The sequence below is a fragment of the Lagopus muta genome, chromosome 5, assembly GCF_023343835.1.
Source record: "Lagopus muta isolate bLagMut1 chromosome 5, bLagMut1 primary, whole genome shotgun sequence".
Lineage (NCBI taxonomy): Eukaryota > Metazoa > Chordata > Aves > Galliformes > Phasianidae > Lagopus > Lagopus muta.
In genome coordinates, this window is record NC_064437.1 from 51,781,327 (window position 1) to 51,806,774 (window position 25,448).

General features: G+C 35.8%; 1 protein-coding gene across 4 annotated transcripts in view; it reads left to right on the forward strand.

Moving 5' to 3' along the window:
- DNTT (DNA nucleotidylexotransferase) overlaps positions 1-25,448 on the forward strand; it is a 267,418-nt gene that overhangs the window by 212,048 nt on the left and 29,922 nt on the right. For 3 of the 4 annotated variants that reach the window (XR_007377188.1, XR_007377189.1, XR_007377187.1), the window contains 2 exons: positions 4,206-4,375; positions 5,973-6,416. The exons of the other annotated variant lie outside the window; for it this stretch is intronic. The gene's annotated coding sequence lies outside the window, so the exon portion shown is untranslated. Of the gene's footprint in view, positions 1-4,205; positions 4,376-5,972; positions 6,417-25,448 lie in introns of those variants that run through there. 4 annotated transcript variants of the gene reach the window in all.

Genomic DNA, 25,448 nt, shown 5'->3' on the forward strand with positions numbered 1-25,448 from the left:
ACTTTGAATCATTTGAATCATCTATTATCAATATATTAATATCAATCTATATCAATAATCTAACTCCCTGAATCATTTATTCTGAAACACATACTCTAAATCCATCCAACATTGTTCGTGAATATAATTTTTTGCAACTAGCCAGTGCCTGCCGCTGATGTGCTGGCACACTGGCTAAACAAAAGAAAGTGATGTCTGAATCTGGAAAAATGGAGTTCAGAACTGGTTGCTGTTTTAGGTGTTCCTTAAACTCAAGCTGATAAACCTCTTATGTTTGCTAAAATGTTCGTGTTTTTCCAGAGATCAGCAAGCGAGCAGTTTTCTAGCAAAAAAAATAAATTATATCTTTCCAGAGGCAAATACCTTCAACTTGTTCTAGGTTGTCTGCATATGCAAAAACTAATTTATCTGCTTTTCTTCCACTTTTTTCAGAGCCTCAATTTTCTTTTCACGTGCTCTTTTCTGTTCTTCTACCGTGCTTTGCTATACTTAAAAAACAACAAAAAAAAACCTTTTATATTGGATTTTCCTTCCTTTATGTATTGTATTTTTTCTTAGCTGCTTTTAAGCTTTAGTGGAGTTCTAATCTTACATTAGGATCAGAGTTTAGCTTTTAAAACACATTTTCCTCTTAGGTTTGAAATTGGGTAAAGGAAAAATAAAACCTACAAACTTTATTGTACTAAAAAACAAAAAACAAAAAAACAAAACAAACAAACAAAAAAATACGACAACAACAAAACCCTCAGGAGAGACCTGGAAAAGAAATCTAAGGTTAAGAGCTTAATAATTTCTCTTAAGCAGTAATTTAACCTGGCAAGTCTGTTGAGTTCTTCTAGAACCACAGATTGCTCCCTTTTACTTTCCAGTAACAGCTTACTTACAATTAATTGACTTAGCTTGACAATGTTTATAGTAGATGTTATTTAAACTGTACTGTAAGTGATTTTGAGACACGAAGACAGTTGCAGAAAATACTCTAAGAGACTCTCTGTTCAGCACTGAGAGATTGTTCACTAGATAACAGTAATTCATATGACTATCTATAGAGATGTTTTGGCCAGCTGCCCATATTCACTTCATCACACATTAAGTTTAATTAGACTTTGTAGACTGATGGACTAAAGAGCCAAAAGGAGGCTACTGGGATTGCACAGGCTGACCTTTTTTCAATAAGAGCCAGAGAACTTTGCTGGATAAATCCTGGTTTCAAGAACAAAAGTCTTTTCAAGCAGGTATCCATTTTTATTGTAAAATCTACAGTGATGTTTTGCTTTTGTCTGTTTGTGCATGCCAAGACCTGCTGGGGTCTCCTGTGTTTTCTACTGTGGAGAAATGCCTGCCTTGTCCTCTGGGTTGCTCTGCCACTCCTATGTGCTAGGTTGGGAGCACCCTACAATGATGATACTTCACAAAGAATCACAGAATGGCCTGGGTTGGAAGGGTCATGGGATTCACAAGGATCATGAATCCCCAACCACCCTGCCACAGGTAGGGCCACCAGCCTTCCCATTTAATACTAGACCAGGCTGCCCAGGGCCCCATCCAACCTGACCTTGAACACTTCCAGGGACGGGGCATCCACAACCTCTCTGGGCAGCCTGTTCCAACACCTCACTGCTCTCACAGTAAAGAACTTCCCCCTGACATCCAACCTAAATCTTCCTTCCCCCAACTTAAAACCGTTTCCCCTTGTCCTGCTGTTATCTACCCTTTTAGAGAGTTGGTTCCTCTCCTGTTTGTAGGCTCCCTTTAGGCTCTGAAAGGCTGCAATTAGGTCACCCTGCAGCTTTCTTTTCTCCAGGCAGAACAAGCCCAGCTCCCTCAGCCTATCTTTGTAGGTGGAGGTGTTCCAGCCCCCGATCATCTTTGTGGCCCTCCTCCGGACCCTCTCCGATAGCTCTCCGTCTTTCTTGTACTGGCGACTCCAGACCTGGATGCAGTATTCCAGATGGGGCCTCACAAGAGCAGAGTAGAGAGGGACAGTCACCTCCCTGTCCCTGCTGGCCACCTCTCTTCTGATGGAGCCCTTGGAAGGAGTCTGGCTCCTTCTGTGGAACCTGCTGCTCCTTCAACCCTTCCAGACAAACGGTGCCTGTGCTTGGAAACTAAGTGGTTCCATGTGATGCCAAGACAGGTTTGAAGGTATCCTCTATAGGTTTCACCCTAAACTACGTCCCCTTTTTAGGGATTCTGTGGTCTGGGTGGAGCCCTGTGAGGTGATAAGCCCTGGAGATCAGTTTTAAATTTCTAAGTTGCTTCTAAGTAGTCAGCAACTTTCAAAGTATGTCCCCTGTACGATAAATACAAGTACACTTTACGTGTCCATTTGCCAGTTAAATTTAAGTGGGTATGTAAATCACACAAGCTTGGATTTCATATATTTGACTGTTGGTACTCACACTTGCTGTGGGTACAGAAAAGGCATGCTGAATAACTGCTAATAGCTGGTAAACTTTCAATGGTAACTAGTCTAGGTATTTGGACATCTAATGATGTATCCTTTGAGTGATTTAATAAGTACATTGAGAGTGCCCTTTCTGGATTTCTGAGTATACAAGAGACTTTGTTCTCTGTGTCTTGACTGTTCAGTTGGAGTAATACATGCTGATAATTCTGATGGCTACTTAATTTTAGGCAGAAGGAATCTGTAAAAACACAGCAAATGATTTGTAAGAAATAGATCAAGAAATGGAGTTCTTGGCTAACAAAGTGGAAGTACAATATTTCTTTCCTTCTTTTCCAGCATAAGAAATGAATAATAGAATCGTTTACTTTGCCTGCTTCTCACCATACATTCAGAAGGATGTTGTATTGTTTAAACTTAAAATGACCTTGGCTGCAAGACCTGTACTGGTACTTGAGAGTTCTCAGCAATACTTTGCAGTGATGTCAACATGATTCAGCTGTAGCTTCAAGTTCCATGAGGGTCATCCTGACCACTTCCCGAGTTTGATAATATATAAATAACCTTCTTAGAGTAATACTAATTAACTTTGTACAGTTTCTGCTGTAAATTATTTTCTGAGCCTCCTAGGATTGCTCTGAGCCAATTGCATACACGGCAAAAGGTTAATTGTTTGTGAAAGACAAAGAAAAGGGCACCTCTGTGACTCTCAGTAGAAATTAAGAGAATAATGAAATCTTTCTATGGGAATTCACCTGCTTTATGTGTGAAGTATCAACTGCAAAACTTCTTTGATATTGAAACATTCATTTTCAAGAGCAATTTTTAACAAAAATAGAAAGCTCATTTATATTGAAAAAAATAGCATGGTTTGTTGCTTTGTTTAGAAACTTAGCTAGCAATGGATGTGATAATTTAGGCTGTTCTGTTTTGAGAGGAACGGTATTATGGATATATATATATAAATCCCCATATATTTCTTTTGCTGATCCAGGCATGCTGGGTTGTTAAAATTATCCTACAGTGTGCAGGAAGATAATAACTATATACATGGCAACCATTATCAGACAAATAAAATTACATAATTATTGTGGCATTAAATATTTATGGAGCATATAACTGTCAGAAAAGAGATGAATTGCCAGTTGCATCCAATAAATGACAAAAAGAACTGCATGTGATGCCCCACAATGATGTAGAGTTTTCAGAACTTATTTTGAAATCATTTCTGGTGAAGAATTTATGTAGTCATCTTCACTTGTTTTAAGAATTTTTAATGTATTTTAACTTCTTTATGAAGAAACTCAGCTACAGAGGTGTTTGTTGGATAATTCTGAAATCAGATAGAAAATATTAAGAAAAAAAAAAAAGGGGGGGGGGGGGGGGAAATTCTTCAGAATGAAAAGAAATAATGTGACCTTATCAGCAAATTATTATTTTTTTTTTAATCCTTGCCCAGACAGCTTTTCTTCTGTCCAAGGAAAGGTTGTTTTCTTCTCCCTCAAGCTATTACTTGGGCTCATACTTTCTCCTCTCCTTGGACTTATTGATTGTGTAAGGAAGGCTGAGATGTCTCAGCACTCATGTCTCTGTAACCTTAGTGCTGTTTTACATTCTTGATTATTGCTTTGTGATTGTGTCTTCCATGTAATATCAGCATAATTAAATTAAAAATTTTTTCCTCTCCTTTTGTTAAGATACCAAACTTTATGCTTCTATTTATTTACTTCATTACTAATGCTGATTAACTGTAAGAAAGCAAACATCTTATAATGGAAAACCCTTTCTCTCTTGGCAGTTACCATTCCCAGTTGCTGGGGATTGGTTTCTCTAAATTTTCTGAATATCAGCAAACATGGCAATCCTCTGCATATGCCAGACAATCCTCCTTTCACCAACAGAACTTTCCACCAAAATGAGCGCCTATAGAATCAGTAACACCAATGTGCAGAACTTCTGAAACAGCATGTGAGTAAAATTTGAGTAAATTATATTATCTCTGGTGTATGGTTTAAAAACAGTGAAATATAGAGCAATGTGATCCATTCTTAAGCAAATATTTTTTCATGTGGAACTTTAAAACCAGTCTTCCTTGGTTGGAAGGAAAAATTAATCATTCATAAGATAGAGGCAGCAGAGAGAAGCTGCAAAACCAACAATTTTTACTGAAAATTTGATAAGGAGATATGCAACGTCAGTTTGAATTGACACTGATAAAGGTATGAGCTTCTAGATAAAGTCTCATTTGAAAAACTAATTTAAGATGATTCAGGAGAATCATATAGTGAGAGCCTTCTGTGATCAAAAATGGGCCACTTGATTTTGCTGATGTAACCCACACAAACGATGTTTTGAGAGACAGTTTTACATGTTTACTGACTTCTTTATGGAGGTCAATAAGTGAAGGTCTGATTACCAGAGATTCTGATGTTTGTTTCTCTTTATATGGGAAAGTGCAATCTTCTGAGAAATGGGGAATATTGCAATAGAATATTTAGAACTCTAACAGAAAAAGTTTAGAAATTGCTTCTTACTGAAATGATATCCACCAACTCACTGGAACAGAATGTTGGAATCCTTGGCAATTGCAAGCTGTGGAGCTATGCTGTAGAGAAGTCAGAAGTCTACCTTTCATCACTTGGTTTTTACCTTTCACTACTTAATCCCAATGTTTGATTCAGAAACTATTGTTTTTCCTTTTGTCTTTTGAAAGTGCCTCAGAAGTTTATCAGCTGATACCTAAAATATAGTTGCACTAACTTTCTTGGAAGCTTATATCTAGAGATTACTTAAAATAATCTATTTCAAAGTTAGATGTATGATTAGAAATAGGTTATTTTAGGATACGGTTGAAAATACCGTGTTTCTCAAATTAGGTGAAGTTCTTGGTGTGCTGTCCGTTTTACAAACTTTTATATAATTCTGTTATATATTCTGTATAATACTGTTAGCTGGAACAGATGGGAACATGGCTTATCATATCCTTAATTAGACAGATTTTATTCTTTGAAATCTGCAGATATTAAATCCACATTACTCAAAACTTCTGAGGATTAAGTCTTCTCCCTAAAAATGGTGATATAATAACAGAATTCACTTGCATTTGGACAGATGACTGTTTACTTACTGTTTAGTATTTTTAGTATTTCTTCTGTAATACCAAAGATAGCAAAGTGTTGCTGACTTTATTAGTTTCAAAACAGTGCAATTTGCTGCTGAACATACTGAGAAAATCACAGCTTTGATCATGAAAAATGGAAAGACAAATTCTATGATTTTCAGTAACACATTTAGACTTGTATGTGGCTAGAAATTTTAACACATTACATTCTGATATAAACATGATAATATATATTATATATACTTTATATATTATTTATATGTTTTATATATTATATAAAAATATTAATCCTAGATAGGAGAGTTATGTGTATATACACATAAGAAATTTGGTACTCATTTCACATTCCATACATTGTTCAAAATTTTTTACCACAGTATATTAAGTTATGTGCAGAATATGAATCTCACCTAACTTCTTTATTAACCTGTTGTTGTTGTGCAGAAATTAAAACAGTGAGGTTGACAACATGGGTCTTAATCAAAGTCTCACATCACCTTTATCCCTGGAAGAATAAGACTGACATCTGTTTAGGACCAGATCTAAAAATAATGACTGCTTGGGTACCTCTACTTCTTTTATGAGATTTTATTCCTAATGGCAGAAATCAGTTGTCATTTCATTTTAGGCTATGCTCGGAATAAAGCTGAATATTTGAATTTTAGTTCTGACTTGTGTATATAACTGAACAATACAATTAAGTTTTGATATGCAGGCTTGATTCTTGCATGCCCCCAACTTTATCATCTCTAATTCACAAACTATGTGCATTTATCTGACCTACGCTTCTTTCTTTGTTTTGCTCCTTGGAGAGAGATTTATGCTTATATAGGGCGCAATCAGTAAAGTCTGCTAAATCCATTCTTTGAAGTGTCTGAAACAATTTTAAAATAGAGCTCTTTTTTTGTTTTCCAACAAATAACATTATCACATTGGCAGAGGAAAAAGTCAACTAAAATTTGTAAACAAATTTGATCTTTCAAAATATTATTCTTCTGTCTTTTATCATCTTCATGTCAAAACAATCAATCTGTGCAGGCCACAGAAGAAGTGGTTTTCAGTTCACCCAAACTAGCATCAGAAGCTACTGATGTGTGGCATCATTTAAAAACTTTTCAGAAACAAAAGCAGTTGGGAGATCTTGTTTTCAAGTTCAAGATATTTGAAGCAATGTTCTTTGTGGGCTTTGTCTGAATCGCTTTATGCTGGAGACAAAATTTTCCCTGCATAAAAGTAGAAACTGCTTATCTCAGTGGCGAGGGAAGTCTGTGCTTCAAATACAAATGAATAAATAAACTCACTTCTGAAGAATGTTTCCCGGTGTTTGTAGAGAAGCTGAGCTTTTTGAAAGATTGTGAAAGGTGGTGTTATTAAAAACCCTGTTTTCCCCCTTCATTTTCAGTGCAGATGGTGCAAACAGTTAATCTAAGTGGAATGTATTGTTGCAGTAGTCTAGACAGGGTATGATCAAGAGACTGCAAATGGGAACAATTTGATTTTGAAAACTTCTTATCTGATTACAGGGATAATGACTTGAAAATCAACCTGGCAATTTTGTGTGATTAGGAAAGTGATATTCATGTTAATTTCTCATCATGTTTCCAAATGGAAACGGATTTCTGCTACATATTACATATAATTTACCTCACAGATGACTCAGTTCATATCATCTGCAATCTCTGAATTCTTAGTTGCTCCATGCTTGCAGCTATTCTGCTGTTCTGCCAGGCAAAAAAAATATCAAAATCGTACACTAGCTGCTTTTCCATACCAGTAAATCTCTAAGAAGAGTTTAGGAGATTGAAACCAGATAATGATATTTAATCTTTAAAATATTCAGATTAAATCAAGTTTGATGTTTATGCAAAAACAGACTTCTTAGAAAGAAGTTTATGTTGACATAAATACCTGTATTTATTTTACCCAATTGAATAACCAGTTAATTCAGAATCCTTTATTTCCATCTTGTACAGTTGCTTTTCTCTCATAAATGTGTTTCTGGCCCTATGTACTGTTTTACTGAAAAGAAATAGGTAGAGGCAATGCTGCTCATCTTGTTTGTTTTTTTTTTCTTTTCCCCTGGATGACTTTATTACAGAGTACAGTTGTGACATCTATTGATTCATAAAGTTCAATGTGCTATATGCAGGAGGGAGAATCTGGTATTAGTGTAGTTCCATGAAAATGTCAGCTCAATATTCACACACACACACACACTCGCAAAAATTGCTAAAAAAGAATAAAGGGTACAAAACTTAGAATATAATGATGATAGAATATAAATCCGTGCTTCAACTCAGTCACTGTTGACTGTTCTGCTCCTGTTATTCCAAAGACAATGTAGTCAGAAAGACAAACAGAATGATCAGAATGGTGAAAATGATTCTACAGCAGTAAGCTCACCAAATTTGGTGAAGGGGGATGTTTAGAAATCCATATCTGGTAAATCCTCTGTTAGGGAGGACTCCCTATCCTTTATACTTGGATTGTTCTCCACAGTATAAAGCTAATATATTTCTCATGGATTCATTAGTATTAAAATTTCCTCTGGAAATTTTCTATTATTATTACTATTACTCTTGTTATTTGATTTCATTTTCAGAAGCGTACAAGCATCAGGTGTTTGAGGAAGGTTATCATTCCTGCTTCCTCTTAATTAATTAAGGATGCATCCTAATGAATTGCACTTTCATTCTGAGTTTTTATTGCTTGTATTTTGCCTTATTGTATTACTTTGCTCTATGGAAATGAAAGGAAAAACTTGTACAGAGAAGAGGGCCCAGAGCTGCTGAAGGTGATGACCATTACTAGCATGGCTTAACATGTAGTAATATTCTTGTGGAATAAAAAGATGTTGAAGCGGTGTATAAAAATCATAAACTAGGAGAAAATGGAGTTCAATAAAATATGTTTATCTATTTCAGATATCAGACTGATTGAATACAACCAGTACATTAATCCAAGTTATTTTTAAACTGTGAATTTTCCCTGATTTGAACCTTCCTACTTCTGTGTTCCTTATGCCCATAAATTTGCTGCTCACCTGTTTATAACATTGCCCACTATAAGCACTGCCTGAACAGCTAGTAACCTATAACTAGTGTCTATCCTACTTCAGTTACATTCACATCCTATATTTTCTACTCGCGCTTTCTTAAGCTTGTCATGATACCATGGAAGCCACAGGACCCGTGTGATAATTTAGTCCAGTGTATCATGAATCATTTAATTTTACCTACCTATTCTTATTTTTAGCATCAGAATTTGGACTTCTTTACATCTCTGTAGTTTGAAAACTAAATTTTCTCATACCTGAGGGGGAGAATGGGAAAAGACTGAGTTATAAGTGACTGAGGTATTTCAGAGAGACATATTTGGAAAAATGTAGCACTGTAGGTGGAAGAAAAACTTCCAAATTCCTTTCAGTCTCAGATAGATACAGTGATGTTATAGCTCAGATCCAGGCAGTGCTTTGATCCTGGGTTCTGAGTCAAACAGCTGAGGAACAAAGTACATTTTTGTCTTGTTTAAAATGTTACTCATGTGTCAAAAACTCATTCTTCATTAGGCCAAAGAGCAAATTGGGAAGAATATGACCAATATATTTCTTCCACAACTGTGAATCTTAAATATGCAAAAATCTGTACAGTTACAATTTTCGTACTACGTTTGTGGGGGTTTTTTTTGTTGTTGTTGTTGTTTTCTGTTTGCTGGTTCAAAAAAGTCTGTGTGGATTCACACAGAATGTTGAGTTCTAAAGCTTAGGACAAGACCTACAGAATGAGAAGAGTTTAATTTTTACATTGCAGAGACAGTGTTTAGTTAAAAATATTGCTAACAGAATCATTTGACGGTAAAAAGAATCTACTGCTCGCCGTATGTCAGACTTGGATCAAAGAAAGTAAAAGCAAAATGTGATCTCTCTGGAGTTGAAAATGAAGAAATCATTATCCGTAGTAATTTCTTACTTTAGCTGTGCCTGTGGTGAAGAAGATTTTAAATTGCTTGAGTTTGTAACAAATTACTTTGTAATTTCTCACCAATGCAAACTGGAGCAAGTAACCTGCAAGCCCAGCATCATATCCAGATGAAGGCGTATACTAGCCCCTTGCTTTTCATGATACAGGTGAAGTAGAACATTTTTTCCGTTTTATCTTCGCGGATCCTTATATAAAGTCACATGCAAACGAACTTGTATGGCTTTACTTTTAGTATGTTTTGGGATGTTTTGGGATATCCTTGGATATTTTTTTAATATTTGTTATTAATACATTTCTAAGTTTCATACGATCATTTTCTTAGCTTCCTGTGGCTGTTTGTTTTTGCTTAAAACTTCCATGAGAATAAGGCTTTTACATCCAGTTGGGAAGGACTGTTGAACTGTTAGGTTTATCAGCTTTATTTTTCTTTATTTTGGTCCACCTACTAGTATAAAAAGGTCTGTGAATGATGACTAAGAAAATCAAAGAATTTGTTAGTACAGGAGTCTGCCTCTGTATTGGAGGGGATGCAATTTTGGGGATACAGTTTGAAAATGGATGAAAATCATTGTTAGATTCATATTCACAAGATTATTTAAAAAAAAAAAAATAAAAAAACCTCAACAACAACAAAATCTGTCTCTTTTTCCCCTGAACTTTTTTTTGTCTAGAAAATAATTACATTGCTTTAGCCTGCCTGTGTTGAGCTGAGAATGCAATGAAAAGCCCATGTATTCTTTTTCTATATTCTGAAAAATGATAATTTTACAGTTGTTAGAATACATCTTCTTTCAAAGATACAATGACATGTTTTTCTCTTATCTCTTCTTAAAACATTAAATCTTTTATATGAATTGGTTGACAGTTTTTGAAGGATAACCTTTTCAACATCATAAAATAAATGAAAGTGGTGAAGGATTTAGATTCAAAATGCTTTTCCAGTGCACTAATAATTTGATGAGTACTGCTATCATTTTTCTAAAATGGCATTAGATTAAATCTTATTCATCCAGCAAATTCTTTGAAGAGACTCACCTTTAAAAGTTGATGACATAAACCAGCTTGAAGATGTGATTGTGGTATTTGAAATACCCTGTCTCTAGAGTCAATTATTTATGATGCATGATTAATATTTTCTATTTTTCCTTACAAGTTTTTTTACTGTATTATTGTTCTGTAAGCTAAACCTACAAGTACATGATATGCTTATGACCCTATAGTAAGGTCTCATCACTCATAACTTAGCACGTTTTTCTCCTGACATTCATGTAAGCAGCACACAACCATGATGTGAAAGGAAATTGCTTCCAATGCCTCTAAAATTGCTTGCTTGGCTTGAATTAATCTTAATCGAATTTCTGTCTGAGACGTTTAAAAACCTTACAGAATCTCATCGTTTGAGTCCAGCTTTGCTAATTTGATTCTACATTCCAAAGTGACAACAAATTCTGAGGCCCTGTGGGACTGCTGTTGCTGATAAAGTTTCCATGAGGGTGGCCTGAACTGTACTGTTCATTAATGTGACATACCTTTATAATGAATGTCCTTTTGTAATAGTTAGGGATGCAAATTCATAGTTTTCATATTTAACTGTGTTGCCTACTTGTCAAAGGTTCAGATTCAGATGCACAGTCTTGGAAAAGGCAAGCAATATACATGTGCTTACACTGAGAAAAAAAGCCAAATTACTAGCTTATAAATGTCATTATCTTTTAGCCATGTTAATTTAAAAAATTGATTTACCACGAAAGAGAAAAAATGCTAAAGACAGAAAGTCATATGGTATCACCAGATGACATAGAAATGACATCATGTTTTGTAACCTGTCAAATTGGTTTCAGAAATCTCATAAACTGAACCCCCCAATTTTGTTGGGGGATGACCTGCTGGAGGGCAGCTCTGTGGAGAGGGACCTGGGTGTCCTGGTGGACGACAGGTTGGCCATGAGCCAGCAGTGTGCCCTTGTGGCCAAGAGAGCTAACGCACTGGGATGCATTAAAAAGAGCGTGGCCAGCAGGTCGAGGCAGGTGATCCTCCCCCTCTACTCTGCCCTGGTAAGGCCTCATCTGGAGTACTGCGTCCAGTTCTGGGCTCCCCAGTACAAAAAAGACAGGGATCTCTTGGAAAGAGTCCAGCGGAGGGCCATGAAGATGGTGAAGGGCCTGGAGCATCTCCCCTGTGAAGAAAGACTGAGTGAACTGGGTCTGTTCAGTCTCGAGAAAAGAAGACTGAGAGGGGACCTGATCCAGCTCTATAAATATCTAAGGTGTGGGGGGCTGAATGGCGTGGCCGGACTCTTTTCAGTGGTGAGTGGAGACAGGACAAGGGAAACGGCTGGAAACTGCAGCATAGGAAGTTCTGCACAAACGTGCGCAAGAACTTCTTCACAGTGAGGGTGACGGAGCACTGGAACAGGCTGCCCAGGGAGGTGGTGGAGTCTCCTTCTCTGGAGATGTTCAAGACCTGCCTGGATGCCTACCTGTGCGACCTGCTGTAGGGAACCTGCTTTGGCAGGGGAGTTGGACTCGATGATCTCTGGAGGTCCCTTCCAACCCCTACAATTCTGTGATTCTGTGATTCTGTGAACCTTCTCTGAATTTCCATGTACTGAATTGTGTGCAATTATATTATGTATTTCTAAATTTAAAATATTTAACTGTACAACATTTATTTCATCTTAATGACCACAGTGTTCCTGAAAATATTCTTTGAGAAGTTGACTTCTGTAATAAAAATTGTTCCTATTGATAGCAGGTTGGTCAGTGAGCTGCAAACAGTGGATGTTCCTTTTTGCAATAAAAATAAAATGTGGTTAGAAATAATAGTCTGTCTCAAGAATTCAGGGAAAAATTTCACCTGAAATAGGCTTCTCTTATTTTAACAGAGCACTAAGTGTTCTGTCTAGTAATAAAGTATATAGAATTATCCATAAAGAAACAGCCCAGATATACTGAGAAATGAAGTACCTGGTCTAAATTTCAATTTTCTGTTTTCTGCACCGAGCAGGAGAGGCCCTGTAGTATTCTTTCTGTGGAAGAGATTCTACTTGTAATATCTAACATGAAATAAAGCTGACAGCAACATCCAGCACATTTTACTAGATCTTGCCTGATTTTTTGTCACCTATGGTATATCCTATCACTGATTAACATGATGTTGTGTAAGCATCCTAATTCAGCTAGGAAAGTCAGATGTGCAGTTGTAGTTAGAGAAAGTTATTATTTTTTATTGTGATACTTGCCTAGCTCTTAACTGTATGTAATACATGAATTTATTAGCTTTTTAGGTAATTAAAGTTTGACATGCATCTGTGGGAGTAAAAACAAATATATATTTAGAGATATTTTTTTTTTATAATTACCTTGAGCATGTCTCCATGCACAAACACACACACACACACATTTTTTAAATCACAGAAAAAAGCCTTCAAAGTGTGTTTTCTCTCCATAATTGGGGAAAAATGTATCTGATTTTGACAGTGATAAAAGAGTGGCAGTTCCTGAAGTTCCTCTAACAGTTTTCTAGTCCTATTTTCTCTGTTATGCTTGGATCCTTTTACGTGAAGCAACCAGCTTTTAATCTACTGCGCTAGGCTTTATCACGCTCTTCACCACGCCTCACTGCAATGAGATATTGTTCTGTAAAGCAATATCCAGTCTCTTCTTGCTATGTACTCCACGGGGATTCCTCAGTTTTGATGAGCTCATTATTTTCCTGTTCTTTTTTTTTCAGTGTGTTACTAAACTAGCAGCTCCTAAGTGAGTGGGGAAAAAAGGTGCTGCTTATGTTTCACGACTTCATAATTTTGTTAATGTAATTTGTTCTATGCAATTTCTCTTTTAACTTTGTCCCTGTTGACCCTGTGAAGATAGAGTTGATACCATATATCTTGACTGTAGTACTGTAGTTTTCCAGTAAGATGTTGTTCTGTAGCCTGCATTGACTTCAATAGCCTGCCTTGACCCTGGTATCTGCAGAGAATGAATTGAGAAAACTGTGTAAATCTCTACTTGCCTTATCATTCTGACTTCTCAGACTTGAGAAAGTGTTTTTAAGTACTAGGTAGTGATGTCTGGAGAAGAGATGACCTCTGAGGACTGGAAAGTAAAAAGCCAAAAATAAACCCCACCATAGTGGTCTTCTTTTCCTCATTTCTTTATCCCATAAAAAGCGCAGATATACACAGTATGGAAGTGTTAACTCCTGAGTGAAAGTCCTGTGTTTTAAAACTCCACTAAAAGAACTGGCTGAAGGCCAGCGTGGCTTCCACACTGTTTGCTTTTGTTCTTGCTACGAAATATATGGCATTGCTTCTGTGTGGTGGACCTCAGAAGAGGTGCAGATTGCATGAGCTGGGGCTGTTTGAAATAATCCAGGGGGGGGGAGTTCTTTCGTATGTTTTTACTACATCTGGAAATGCTCTGACTGTCTCTTCTGTGTTTTGAAAATCAGATGTTAACTACAGTAGTAACAAAACATTATTCTGTTTTGAGCTGAAAAGCTGTAATTGTTTACATAAGTGCCCTTGCTGTCCTTTATTGAACTGCTTACCTGCGTCAGAGTGTTCTAGAGTGGAAGAAACCTAAACTATAGAAAAATTCAGATGTAAATTTAATTCAATTAGACAGTTTCCTCCCAACCCAACCATCCCCCCTTCCAGAAATAAAACCAACACTACACCATTCACCAAAATACGCAAGAGGGTTAGTTATTAATTGCATAAGTCTTAATTCCCTAAATTATCTGAGTTGAATGAAAAGCACTAGCTGCATGGGTTGTTTTGGAATCACTGCTAAATTTTGCTTATGAAGTTGGTTTTGTTCTTCTTGATATGCAAATCAACTGGATATGTTTCCTTATGTGTAATTCCCTGCTGTGTTTGGCAACTGACAAAATAACTTTACACACTGACTGATAATAAGAATATTGTCTATCTCTAAGACAGAAAGCAAATGTACAAAAACTCATAAACTTGAGAAGTGAGGAACAGTTTGTAATTCTCCATTTCATAGTTATCCACTCTTGCAGAAGTGCCAATGGACAGTAGTAGTGAAGTGTTCCCTATTTGCAGGAATAAGTCCATATTCTGTGGCCCACTGTAGGCTGGCAAGACCAGTTCCTAACCTGAGTAAGTTAAAATATTGTGGTTTTTTGTTGTTGTTATTTTGTTGGGTTTTTTTTTCCTCAAGAAACACCTTTATTCCTGCAAATTTTTTCTAGTTGAAAGAATGTGTTTAGAAGAGAATACTTAGTGTAGCCGAAAGTTCCTCACTCTCATCATTACAACTAATTTTTAGTTTCTAGATTTTCTTGTCTCACTGGACAAAATGTGACTTTGGCCTTTAAGTGTATTTATATATTGGAATAGACTAATTAGAGGATCACATTGTCTGCAGTAGAAGGTTAATTCCACTCTTGTAGATTACTCAGAATTCCATAATATGGTTGTTAGCTTCAGGAAACAAATTTTGTGTCAGAAGTACATTTTCAGTGCTTGTTGCCTTCTGCTCAGTGTAGAGTGAGTCACAGGCTGGCCTAGTCTCTTCACTGCAGGAGGTTGCGCACCACTTTTTAGAGTGCTTAGATGCAGCTAGATGTAGTAGCTCTTTGATCTATGCCACTGGCTGTACTCAGGAACAGGAAGTGGAAGAGTGCTTTTGCAAAGTCCTGAGCTTTGAGCCTTGTGGGGCTTTTCTGTTCTTGGGCTGTGTGTACTACTCAAACAGCACTCCTTGCCATCTCCTCCAAAGCCATGATGGTGGACTGGAAAGCACTAACCTCAAGCTGGAAGGGTACTCCTGCTTGAGCTGTAATGCCATCTGTTTTCACTTAGATGTTGTGTTCTATTGCGTTTCTGGGTGGCCTTCTACTTTTGTCAGTCACTCTGCAGCTCATGTAGCACAACCAGGGGAGTGAAGAGAATGAATTTTTCTTTCCTTTTTCACCTGTGCAGATTATTATTTAGCTGTTGTGGCATGCAAGTACTGCTTCTAAGTTCATTTCAAATCCATAAGTAAACATTTCCTAGTCTGGAATTTTGAGTTCTATCAGCTATAATTTTAGTTAGAGGAAAAATATTTCTTTAAACCTGTTACTGGTCTCCTGAAAGCTGCAGTGTTTGTAAGCAGAGAGAGAGTGTGATCTGGGTTTGTTGCATCCTATTAGCTTAGATGCGTTAAATCCCCACAAAGTAATTTGAACAGTGCTCAACCTCCCCAACCCCCTCCCCCGGCACACACACGCACCCACAATCCTATTTTACGACCAATTCTACCCAGTTGTCCGTAGTAGCTCATTTATGACAGAACATTCAGAAGACTGCTCTTGATAGTGAATACACAAACTTAAGTATAATATATTCTATGAGTGAAACTGACATGGATTTAAATGTTTAAAAACAAGAAGGCCAAAATTTTGAAATGTCTTCAGGTTAAAGTTGGCATTTTCACTGGGTAGAATGAAAAGCTGTTTGATTGCATGAAGACTCAGTTCATTCCAGAAAGTGGATTTCTGATGCTTAGCATAAAACATTATAAATTAAGAGGCTTATCTAGTTGCAAATTGACATCTAGAGCACTCCAGAACACAAGAAAAAGTCTGAGTAGTTATGCAGTAGGATTCAGTAAGATTATTTTTTCTTTGTCTTAGTTATATAAAAGTGTTTGTGACTTGTCCACACTCTACTAAACTTTTTAACACAGATATTCAGGTTGATAATGCCTTTCTAAACAAAAATGCTGTGTTATTCCAGCAGCACTGGTTCAATTGTCTTTGAAAATTGCCTGTACTGTTTGCTATGAAGCAGTAACTGGTTGGACCATGACAAATGACATTACTTTCTGCTGCTGTGAGTGAGTGCTTTGAAGATCCTTATGCCCTTTTAGAGCTGACAGAACCGATCTTCTTTTATTTTTTTCTTTCTTTTTATTTTTTTAGAGGACAGTTGGATTTTATAACATTTCACATTTAGCTCTAAATGCTTTCAGCCTAACTGCATCTCAGCTGTTTCAGAAATCTGCTCATTCTTCAGAATCTCTAAAATTCCAAAGGGCTACTATCAGTTTAGAACTGAATGTGGCTATAACAAGACCAGTTGTCCACCTCATATCACACATTCCTCAGCGGTGTAATTAGTCTAATTAGGTAGCAATAACAATCCTGTGTGCAGGTGGAGATAGGGACTCACTCATGAGTTAGTGTCTTTATAATCCCTTTTCACTTCACATTTCTTCTTTTCCCCTCTAATCAGATACTGGTTCTTTTGCTCACTAAGTTGTTTTGATTTCTTCTGTCCATTCAGTTATGCCAAGTACAGTCAGAAAAATCAAATCAAACTGGTCTTTATTTGCTTGATATAACACGATAGTTATAGAAGTCGGCTGTTTTTCCTTTTCTTTTTTTTTTTTCTTCCTTGTTTTGAGTGTACATGAGATGCTAAGCTATAAAATGAGTCACGACTTACCTGGGAATAAAACCTAAGCTGTTGGCTGTTGTGTTCTAAAGTGTTCTGACAGGTGAGCTATGTGTCCAACTAGGTTCTCTTGCCAAGTATTCTGAACAATAACCATTGTTCAGAAATCCCTTTTTTATCTGGCAGAAGGAATTAATCATTAAACTTGAGCAGATTTGGGGATCTTTTCCACCTTTGGGTATCTGGGCTAGTGAGCCTCAGAACTGCAAATCTCTGAACCTGTCATATTTTTTCTATCACAGTTGTGGAGTAGTCAATGTACTCAATGTTTCTGCTTTTAGGAAAGAAAGGGATATAATCTCTTGATAAATAAAATAATAACTCTCATAAATTCTCATAAATAAAGCTGCACTTCAAACTGCAAGCAGTTTATTTTTCTATTGCTTGTTTGGATTTATTTTTGTCTAGTTCTGTTCTGAGGAAGTTTCTGAATTTTTCACTGGCTGTATTCCAGAAACGACTGATAGCTGTGTGCCATCGTTCTTCCATAGTAGCTAAGAATTATGTAGGTCCTTGGTACCACTGCATTAGACACTGTATTTTCCCTTGATGGTTTTCTTAAACTTTTTTTTTTTTTTTTTTTTAATAATGTTCTTCCTCCCTCTCATGAATTGTGCTTGGTATTTAGTCAGAAATGACCACATTTTGACTGCTGGGATGTTTTACTATCAGATCTTAATTTCAGATAAGCGAAGGAAGTGAGCTCTTCAGGTCTTTATTGATTTTAATGTCTCATACATTTTTTCACTGTACAGTGGCTTCTGTCTCAGAATTTGCTGTTTACAGGCTAGTTCTTAAACAGAAGCTTCCACCTTACTCTTGCATTCAACTAAAAAGCCTGGTCAATTTAATTAAAATGAAAATAATTAGTATGCCTATTCCTAGAATGAATATTCTGAGTATCGAAAATAATTACTGTGAGGAATGTGTTTGTTTTAAAATTCCAAAATCTGATTATGATGGCATTTTTTGTTGTTGAAAAATCTAGACTGCATTGAAATTTTAATATTTTAATGACAATACTAGACAATACATTTTCTAGATTCAATATTAAAGATTGAGAATTCTTTCCAGAAATGATTGCAGATTTCTTTAAAGGAAAGAAATATCCTATGTGAATGGAATTGAAAGAATAAAGCAGTTGAGCTTGGTGTTTCTGGCTGCACCGTTTATTTCTCTCCTAGTCTGTGATGTTAGGGAAGTTGCTTTGCTTCCAGTTTGCTTGTCCACTTGATAAATTTATTTAACTACACAGATGCATTTCACATTTGCTAGTGAATTAATTGGTATTTGTAAAGCTTTAAATACTGCATTTCACTATATAAAATGCTATGGCATTGACTATATAATCTTGGCATCTGCCTAGTCACAGCCATAAAATATGAATTTTTTTCTACAAAAGAAAAACATTTTGCTCTACTGGCCTGGAGTATTTTAGTCAAGAAGTAGAAAACCAGTTTATTTTATAACTTATATTAAATGCCATAATTTAACTGTCCAAAAATGTTGTCTAGATACTCTTCAACAGATTTTATTTTTCAATAAGTTTATTCTGAATTTTGACAGTAATATGGGAAATTAGAAAAGTTTATTTGAATTAGAAATTTTTGATTCACTCTTCAAATTTCTGGATTTTTTTTGTAAAATTGCATAATTCCAATCCCCATAAATGATATAGTATAAATTTCCGTACTATGAATCATAGAATCATAGAATGATAGAATCACTTAGGTTGGAAAAGACCTTAAAGATCATCGAGTCCAACCATGACCTAACCATACTACCCTAACTCTAACAACCCCCCACTAAATCATATCCCTGAGCACTGCATCCAAACGGTTTTTAAACACATCCAGGGATGGTGACTCAACCACCTCTCTGGGGAGCCTATTCCAGTGCTTAACATCCCTTCCTGTAAAGAAGTTTTTCCAGATATCCAACCTAAACTTAGCCTGGTGCAACTTGAGGCCATTTCCCCTCATCCTGTCACCAGTGAGAAGAGACCAACCCCGCTTTCGCTGTAAGCACCTTTCAGATACTGAAAGAGAGCAATAAGGTCTCCCCTCAGCCTCCTTTTCCCCAGACTGAACAGCCCCAGTTCCTTCAGTCTCTCCTCGTAGGACTTATTCTCCAAGCCCTTCACAAGCCTTGTTGCCCTTTTTTGGAACTGCTCCAGCACCTCAATGCCCTTTGAGGACATTGAGAAAAATATAATCATTGTCTGATCAACAGACAGTTCCTTTTAATTTTAAAGCCTGCAGGACCTTGATATTGTTCATTATGACACATACTTGATGTCATCTCTTTTGAAGTACTCGTTTTCCTCTTTTATAATACCTTTCTCCTCAATGCATGCTTTTGTATGTGTATGTACGTATTATATATTTTCATGTACACAGCAAGTGTGTGCATTTATTGTTGTCTTCTCAGAATGATCAGAACTGTTAAATCAAGTTCTTATTTCTGTGTTAGCTCAGATGACCTTGGCTTGTCTCTCTCACTTATCTTCAGATTTTTACATATATGTACTCCAGCTTAGTCAACAAAATGTTCTCTGTTACGCATAGTCCTTATTCTTGAAATTAAGTAGACCACAGCCATTTATGGCTGATTGTAAATGCAGTAATAACATACATCTAAGCAAAGTTGGTTGATTAGACTGTTGTGATCAGTCTGCTAATGTAGAACCTTTAAGCTGAAGAAATACAACTGACAATTTGATGTTAATGCAAAAAATGTTAGTGCAGTTTGGGTGGAAGTTTTGCATTAAAGGCTCTTCTTCCTTTAATTCCTGATTGTAATATTGCTTTTCTCTGATCATTCCCCAAAGTATTGTTGCTGTAGCAATAAGATTCTACTTTTAAAGAAAACAGAGCGCTGTAACACATACCAAAATAAGTATAAATTTGGGGTTTTTTTGAAAGAGGATACAATAAATTAAGGCCCTGTAGTAGGTTCTTTTATGAATGAATTTATGCTGCATCATTTACTTTCTTTCAAAGACAATTGTAACAAGAAAAATGGTCTGATTATCTACTGGGAGAGGAACAAAGATCAGACAGCACAATTCCTATCTCTTGTACAGGAGACAGGGAGCTCTCATGGAGCTCTTTGCACAGCCCATTCATATCTCCTGAAAATGAGAATTAAGTAAAATTAGCACAGTGAAATAAATGTTAAAAGTCAACCATTGCTTTTTCTTGTCCCTGGTACTAGTATGTCCCTTCATCTCCTACTGTGCTCTCATTTTCACACCACCTCTTTACAATGACAGATACAAAGGCTTAAGTGGAAGAGCATCTGACAGGTAAGTCATAGGAGATGAAGGATTCACTCTTGATCTAAAAGAAGAAAACAGTTGGTTTTTTTTTGTGGGAAAAGTGGATTTTCTAAATGGGCAAGTGCAACTCAGATAAAAACTTGGAAACTAAGAATAGAATATAATGGGGGCAGTGGAGGAGCCAAGGTGCCACAGTAAGCTCTAAATTAGTCACTTCACCTGTTTCTGCATACCAGTATTAGTCTGATAGGATCTCAATTGTACTTGCTCCCTTCACATGTTGCAGTAAATCTCACTTTTTGCTGAAAAAGTGAGGTAAATGAAGAAAACATTAAAGCAAATCCTTATGAAAAATTATATCTTGTCCTTCCAATCTGTGGGCTATTTAAAATATTTTTTTTATTCTACATCCATTACTGTGACTACCCTTTAGCTCTTCCAGTTATGCTGATTTGAAGCATTTCTTCTGAGCTGATTTAATCAGCCCCAATCCTAACAAATAACCTAAACAAATAACCTAACAAATAACCCAAATTGAAATTTCAAGAAAAATCAGAAAGGAAAAAAGGGTTGGATCAGAAGAATACCCTAATTAGTGAGGGGAACTGTTCTAGGAAGTGTTAGTACATTTGCTTATTTCAATGCTCTGATTTGCCCAATGCCTAACTCCTACAAAATATTCAAGTTCCCAGTTCTTAGTCTCCTAAGGCTTACAAGAACAGAACAAATGCACAAATCAGTGTTGATTTTTGTTCCCATTTTGCCTTGCCTTGGCAATTGTTACATATGCTGAAGATGAGGTTGCCTGTCCATCTGTGCAAAATACTTGTGCAAGGTCCTTGCCCCCCCCTCGTATTGTGTACATTTTTCACCTATGCTTCCTGTTCAACACCATCAAGAATTACAGAAGGCAGAGACTGAAACTCCTATACCACTAATTCCAGATGTTGCATGTTTCACTTAAAATCTTTCAAGTTTTCCCAGTAGAGAAATAATCATCTTCTCACCTGCAACTGAACCTGCTTATCCCACGTTACCAAAGGGAGAATTGTATGTCTTGAATCCATGTGGATCAGTGTATATGCAAAGAGACTGAACTGGAATAGGTTTTTCTATAGATGTTCATGAGGCCCTCTCTTTCTCTGTTAAGCATGATGCTTTAGAAAAGATTTGTCCTGTGTAATCTGTCTTGATGAACTTTATGAAGGCTTTGGAACTTGTGGAAGGTCTTGTGGGGGAACACATGGAAGTTTTATCAAGCTTCAGGAACTCTCCCAAGATTTTATATTAAAGATCCAGCAAGTAGTAAAAACTAAGTATTAACAAAGTCTTTGTAATGTTTGACCAGAAAAGATTTCAGAAAAGAGATTCTGATATTGTCTATAGTATTACTATAGTTATAATACACTGTACTGTATCACTGATGAGAACAAAACTTATCAGTACATTTGACCATCTTTGCTAATTCTGCTTCTCAGCCACCTTCACTTTTAATTGCAAATGAAGATATGGCTTTTCAATTCCCTGCCTGTTGCTGTGAATGATTAATGTGCAGGAAATGAAAGAAGGTGTGGATTAATGCCACAGCTAAAGAATGCTTCTCAGTCTGCTTCACCTCTTATATCACTTCATGGTGCTTTTATATAATTAAAACAATCCTATGATTTTCAGAGACAACAAACTTTATCTTGTTAAATATATTCTGCTATTCAGCAGGAATCTTCGCAAGTTCTCTCAAGCTGAAGCAAACAGATTTAGGTATATCTGTGCAGATCTTTAAATTACCTTCTTACCACCGTGCACTTTGCTTTACATCATTTATTTTTCCTACTATGCTGATTAGCATTCACTTGGAATTTGCAAGAGAGAAACTATGTAAGTAAATGGGAGTGGATTTGAACAACAACAAAATCTTTGTCCTAGGAGATTTGTTGTTCTTCACTTTTCCCCTGAGGTATATCTAAAAAGTAGGCAAATAAGAACAGCCATAATTCTGAGAGAATTCTATTTGCAAGTATTGAAACTATGTGAACTATTGAAAAATGAAACCTATCATCTTCTCTACCACTACCAAGAAATCTAGATGATTAAGTGACATTAAATGCAGTTCCACAGAACACAAATATGAGGACTAAATAGCATAAATGATCAATAACATAAAATGAAAGTGAATGGTTTGATTTATACCTAATGAAAGTTTTTTTTTTTTTAATAGCTTACGTTTTAGTCTGCAGGAAATAAGACCAGTACTACCAAAAGAGCCCCTAGCCTTTGATACTCTCTTCTCCTCATTCTGAGGGCAATTAGAAATAGTAAATGACTAAGTTTGAATTAAGTTACAAATTGACTAGGTATAAAAAAATTATATCTAACAATGAGTTTACTTTGGCGTGTTCCCTATCAATTCTATTAAAGCAATGTTTCTGTCAGTTGACTGAAATCTAAAAGCAATAAGAGAATGGAATGAAAATTAAGCTACCAGAAGGATTTCCCCGGTCATTATTTTCTTATGATGTTTTTTGTTATCAAGTCATTTACTCTGATTTATTTCCTCCTGTATACACTGTTTTGGGCTAGGACCTAGATACTTAAAAATTGGTGCCAGATCATAGCCTTCCCCAAAGCACTTGGAGCATACTTGTTATTTGCATGTCTACTACTGTCTTCAAAATATTCGCAGCATAATAGTATGAGAAACCAAAAGGCTGAAATAAATCTAGATTTCCAAAATCACAATAAAAATATTGTAAATAAAACAAATGTTTTCAGAAATTCAGACTGCATTTCTCATCTGATTAAAATAAATATATTCTGAAGCTATTCTTTCATGTAATCTAAAATAATGGACTGTTTATCTTATGTACTTCAGCATAAAATCTTGTATTATTTCTGATAATCCATGATATAGCTCCATCTAACAGTCTTAGTGTCTGCAAGGTGGAGAATATAATAACTTCCACTTGTGATTTTCCACTTTGCATTTCTGCAAAGCCTGACATGATTGGTTTCCAGTTCAAAACCTGAAAAGAAAGCCTGAATCTCTTTGAGGTTATTTTAGATCACAGGTGTCTTGAACCTATTCAGAGAAAAAAAAAATAGCATATGCAGGGCCCAAATCCATGTTTACAGAAGTAATTAATGAATTTATAACTAAATGCCTAACTCAGTGTACACATTGATAAAAATATATATTTTTTTTAGATCAAGAGCCTAATTTCACAAGCCAATATCTTATTACCTATGTCAGTAACTTTATATACTGGAAAGCCTTGGCTTTTATCATTCTTCCTAATTAGGAGTTTTCACTGAGCTGAAATAAATACCACATGTGCAGTTACTGCAAAAGCAAGTTTGCTGCCTGCAGGTTCTGGAGGGGTAGTGATCTACTTTTAAGGCATTCACACAGGTAAATAATAAAAGCAAACTTTCATGTGCTAAATATCAATAGATATGCTACAAAATTAAATTATGTAAAAATGGGAAAACTGTGGAGGTGAAAGGGTGGAGGAGTGAGGTAGCACACATTTAAATAATAATGAGATTTTTAAATGGTCTGCATTCATCTGGCCTGTTATAAAACTTGTTCCTCTCAGTGCAGAGAATTCTGAACTTCTAGAAGTGTGCACAAGATTTCAAAAAATCTGAATGATACCCCTGCAACATACCAAACTTCTACATAATTTCTTTATTAGTAAGAATTCCTTTCTTTCACTTAAGTACGTTAAGATAGTGCTTAAAGGCTGACAACAGTGCTTTACTGAACTTTACTACTATGAGTAAAAGCTATATAAAGGGAAGTGAGCCTTTCACTACTTATTACTGGTTTATTTAATCATTTTGTTATTATGTGCTTAATGAATGTGAAGAATATTCCCCCTTTCACAGGGTAAATGAGGTACCCAGAGAGTTCACCTTAACACTACGTTCTCAGGAAGATCTGAAAAATGTAGATTTGGAACCACACAAAAATTAATGAAAAAGTTTTCAGTTACTTATTTCATTTTTCTCTTTTCTCTCTTTGCTGGAAGGAACCTATTCATCATCATAGACAAAGAATGACATTTTGTCCAAATACTTTGTATAACCAGGAACAGATTTCTCTTTTCCTTTATCCAGTATGTCATAGAGGATTTGTCCTGTATTGTAAAACATTTTAAATGCTATTTTTTCTTCCTCAAAATGCTGTTGCATGGTTCGCTGATGCCAGCAATCTCTGTGGGTAGACAAGTTTTCTTCAAATGTATTGCCTGAATGTATTCATAAGATTTCCTTCCTACTTTGACTTTGAGTACTCACCTGTGCATTCACTTGGTAAATTCTTATTAGCTTTTAATATTCTTTAATTTCACCATTCTCAATGAGTAGTAGGTTTTAGTAGCTGTGCATTGTATTCATATTTTTCTCTTCATTTTTTATTGTATGCTGTGTATTACCCACATATTTAAAGACACTCTTCAGATGTGAAATATGTTCTCATTTTATATATGTATTTTTGCATTGCACAAGTATTTAAATAATAATATAAGTTTTTCTGTGCCTTAAAAAAGAGCTCATCTTAGGTTTATTTCACACTTCATGGTTTATTAGAAAATGCACAATCCTCTTGCATGATCATTTTATTTCCTAGTTTTCTTTGACTGTCTCCAGATACTGACTGTTAAGTCAAAATAACTGAGAGAAAATATATTTATAATTATAATAAATCCTGTAAAAGTAGTCCTTTTTCTCTATTAAGTGTTATTTTGTCATTATTTGTATGTTTGACTGTGGCCTGATCTGATATCTGCTCAGTAAAAGCAGTAGTATACAAATAAAAAGGTTTTGGTCACCAATTGTTTGGTTACTCACTTTGAATGACTATGATGTCCTACTGGTCACTTGGCTGTTATTTTTTTGCGCCATGAATGAAAGTTTTTGACCAAAAGAATAATGAAGAATGAATAACAAAAACTATGCATTCATTTATTGCCCCTTCAAATGTAGTTCACAAAGAACAAATGCTAAATGAAGTTTTCACACTGGCTAACTTCAGACATTTAATTGCAATGCTTGTATTAGGAACTGTTCTTAGTATTTTTAAATAAGATGGGGAGGCACAAGGGTTTATAATCATATTCTGGACTTTTTATTGGGGCTATTAAACATTTATATTAAGAACAGAAAATGAAAAAATACAGAGCTTGTACAAT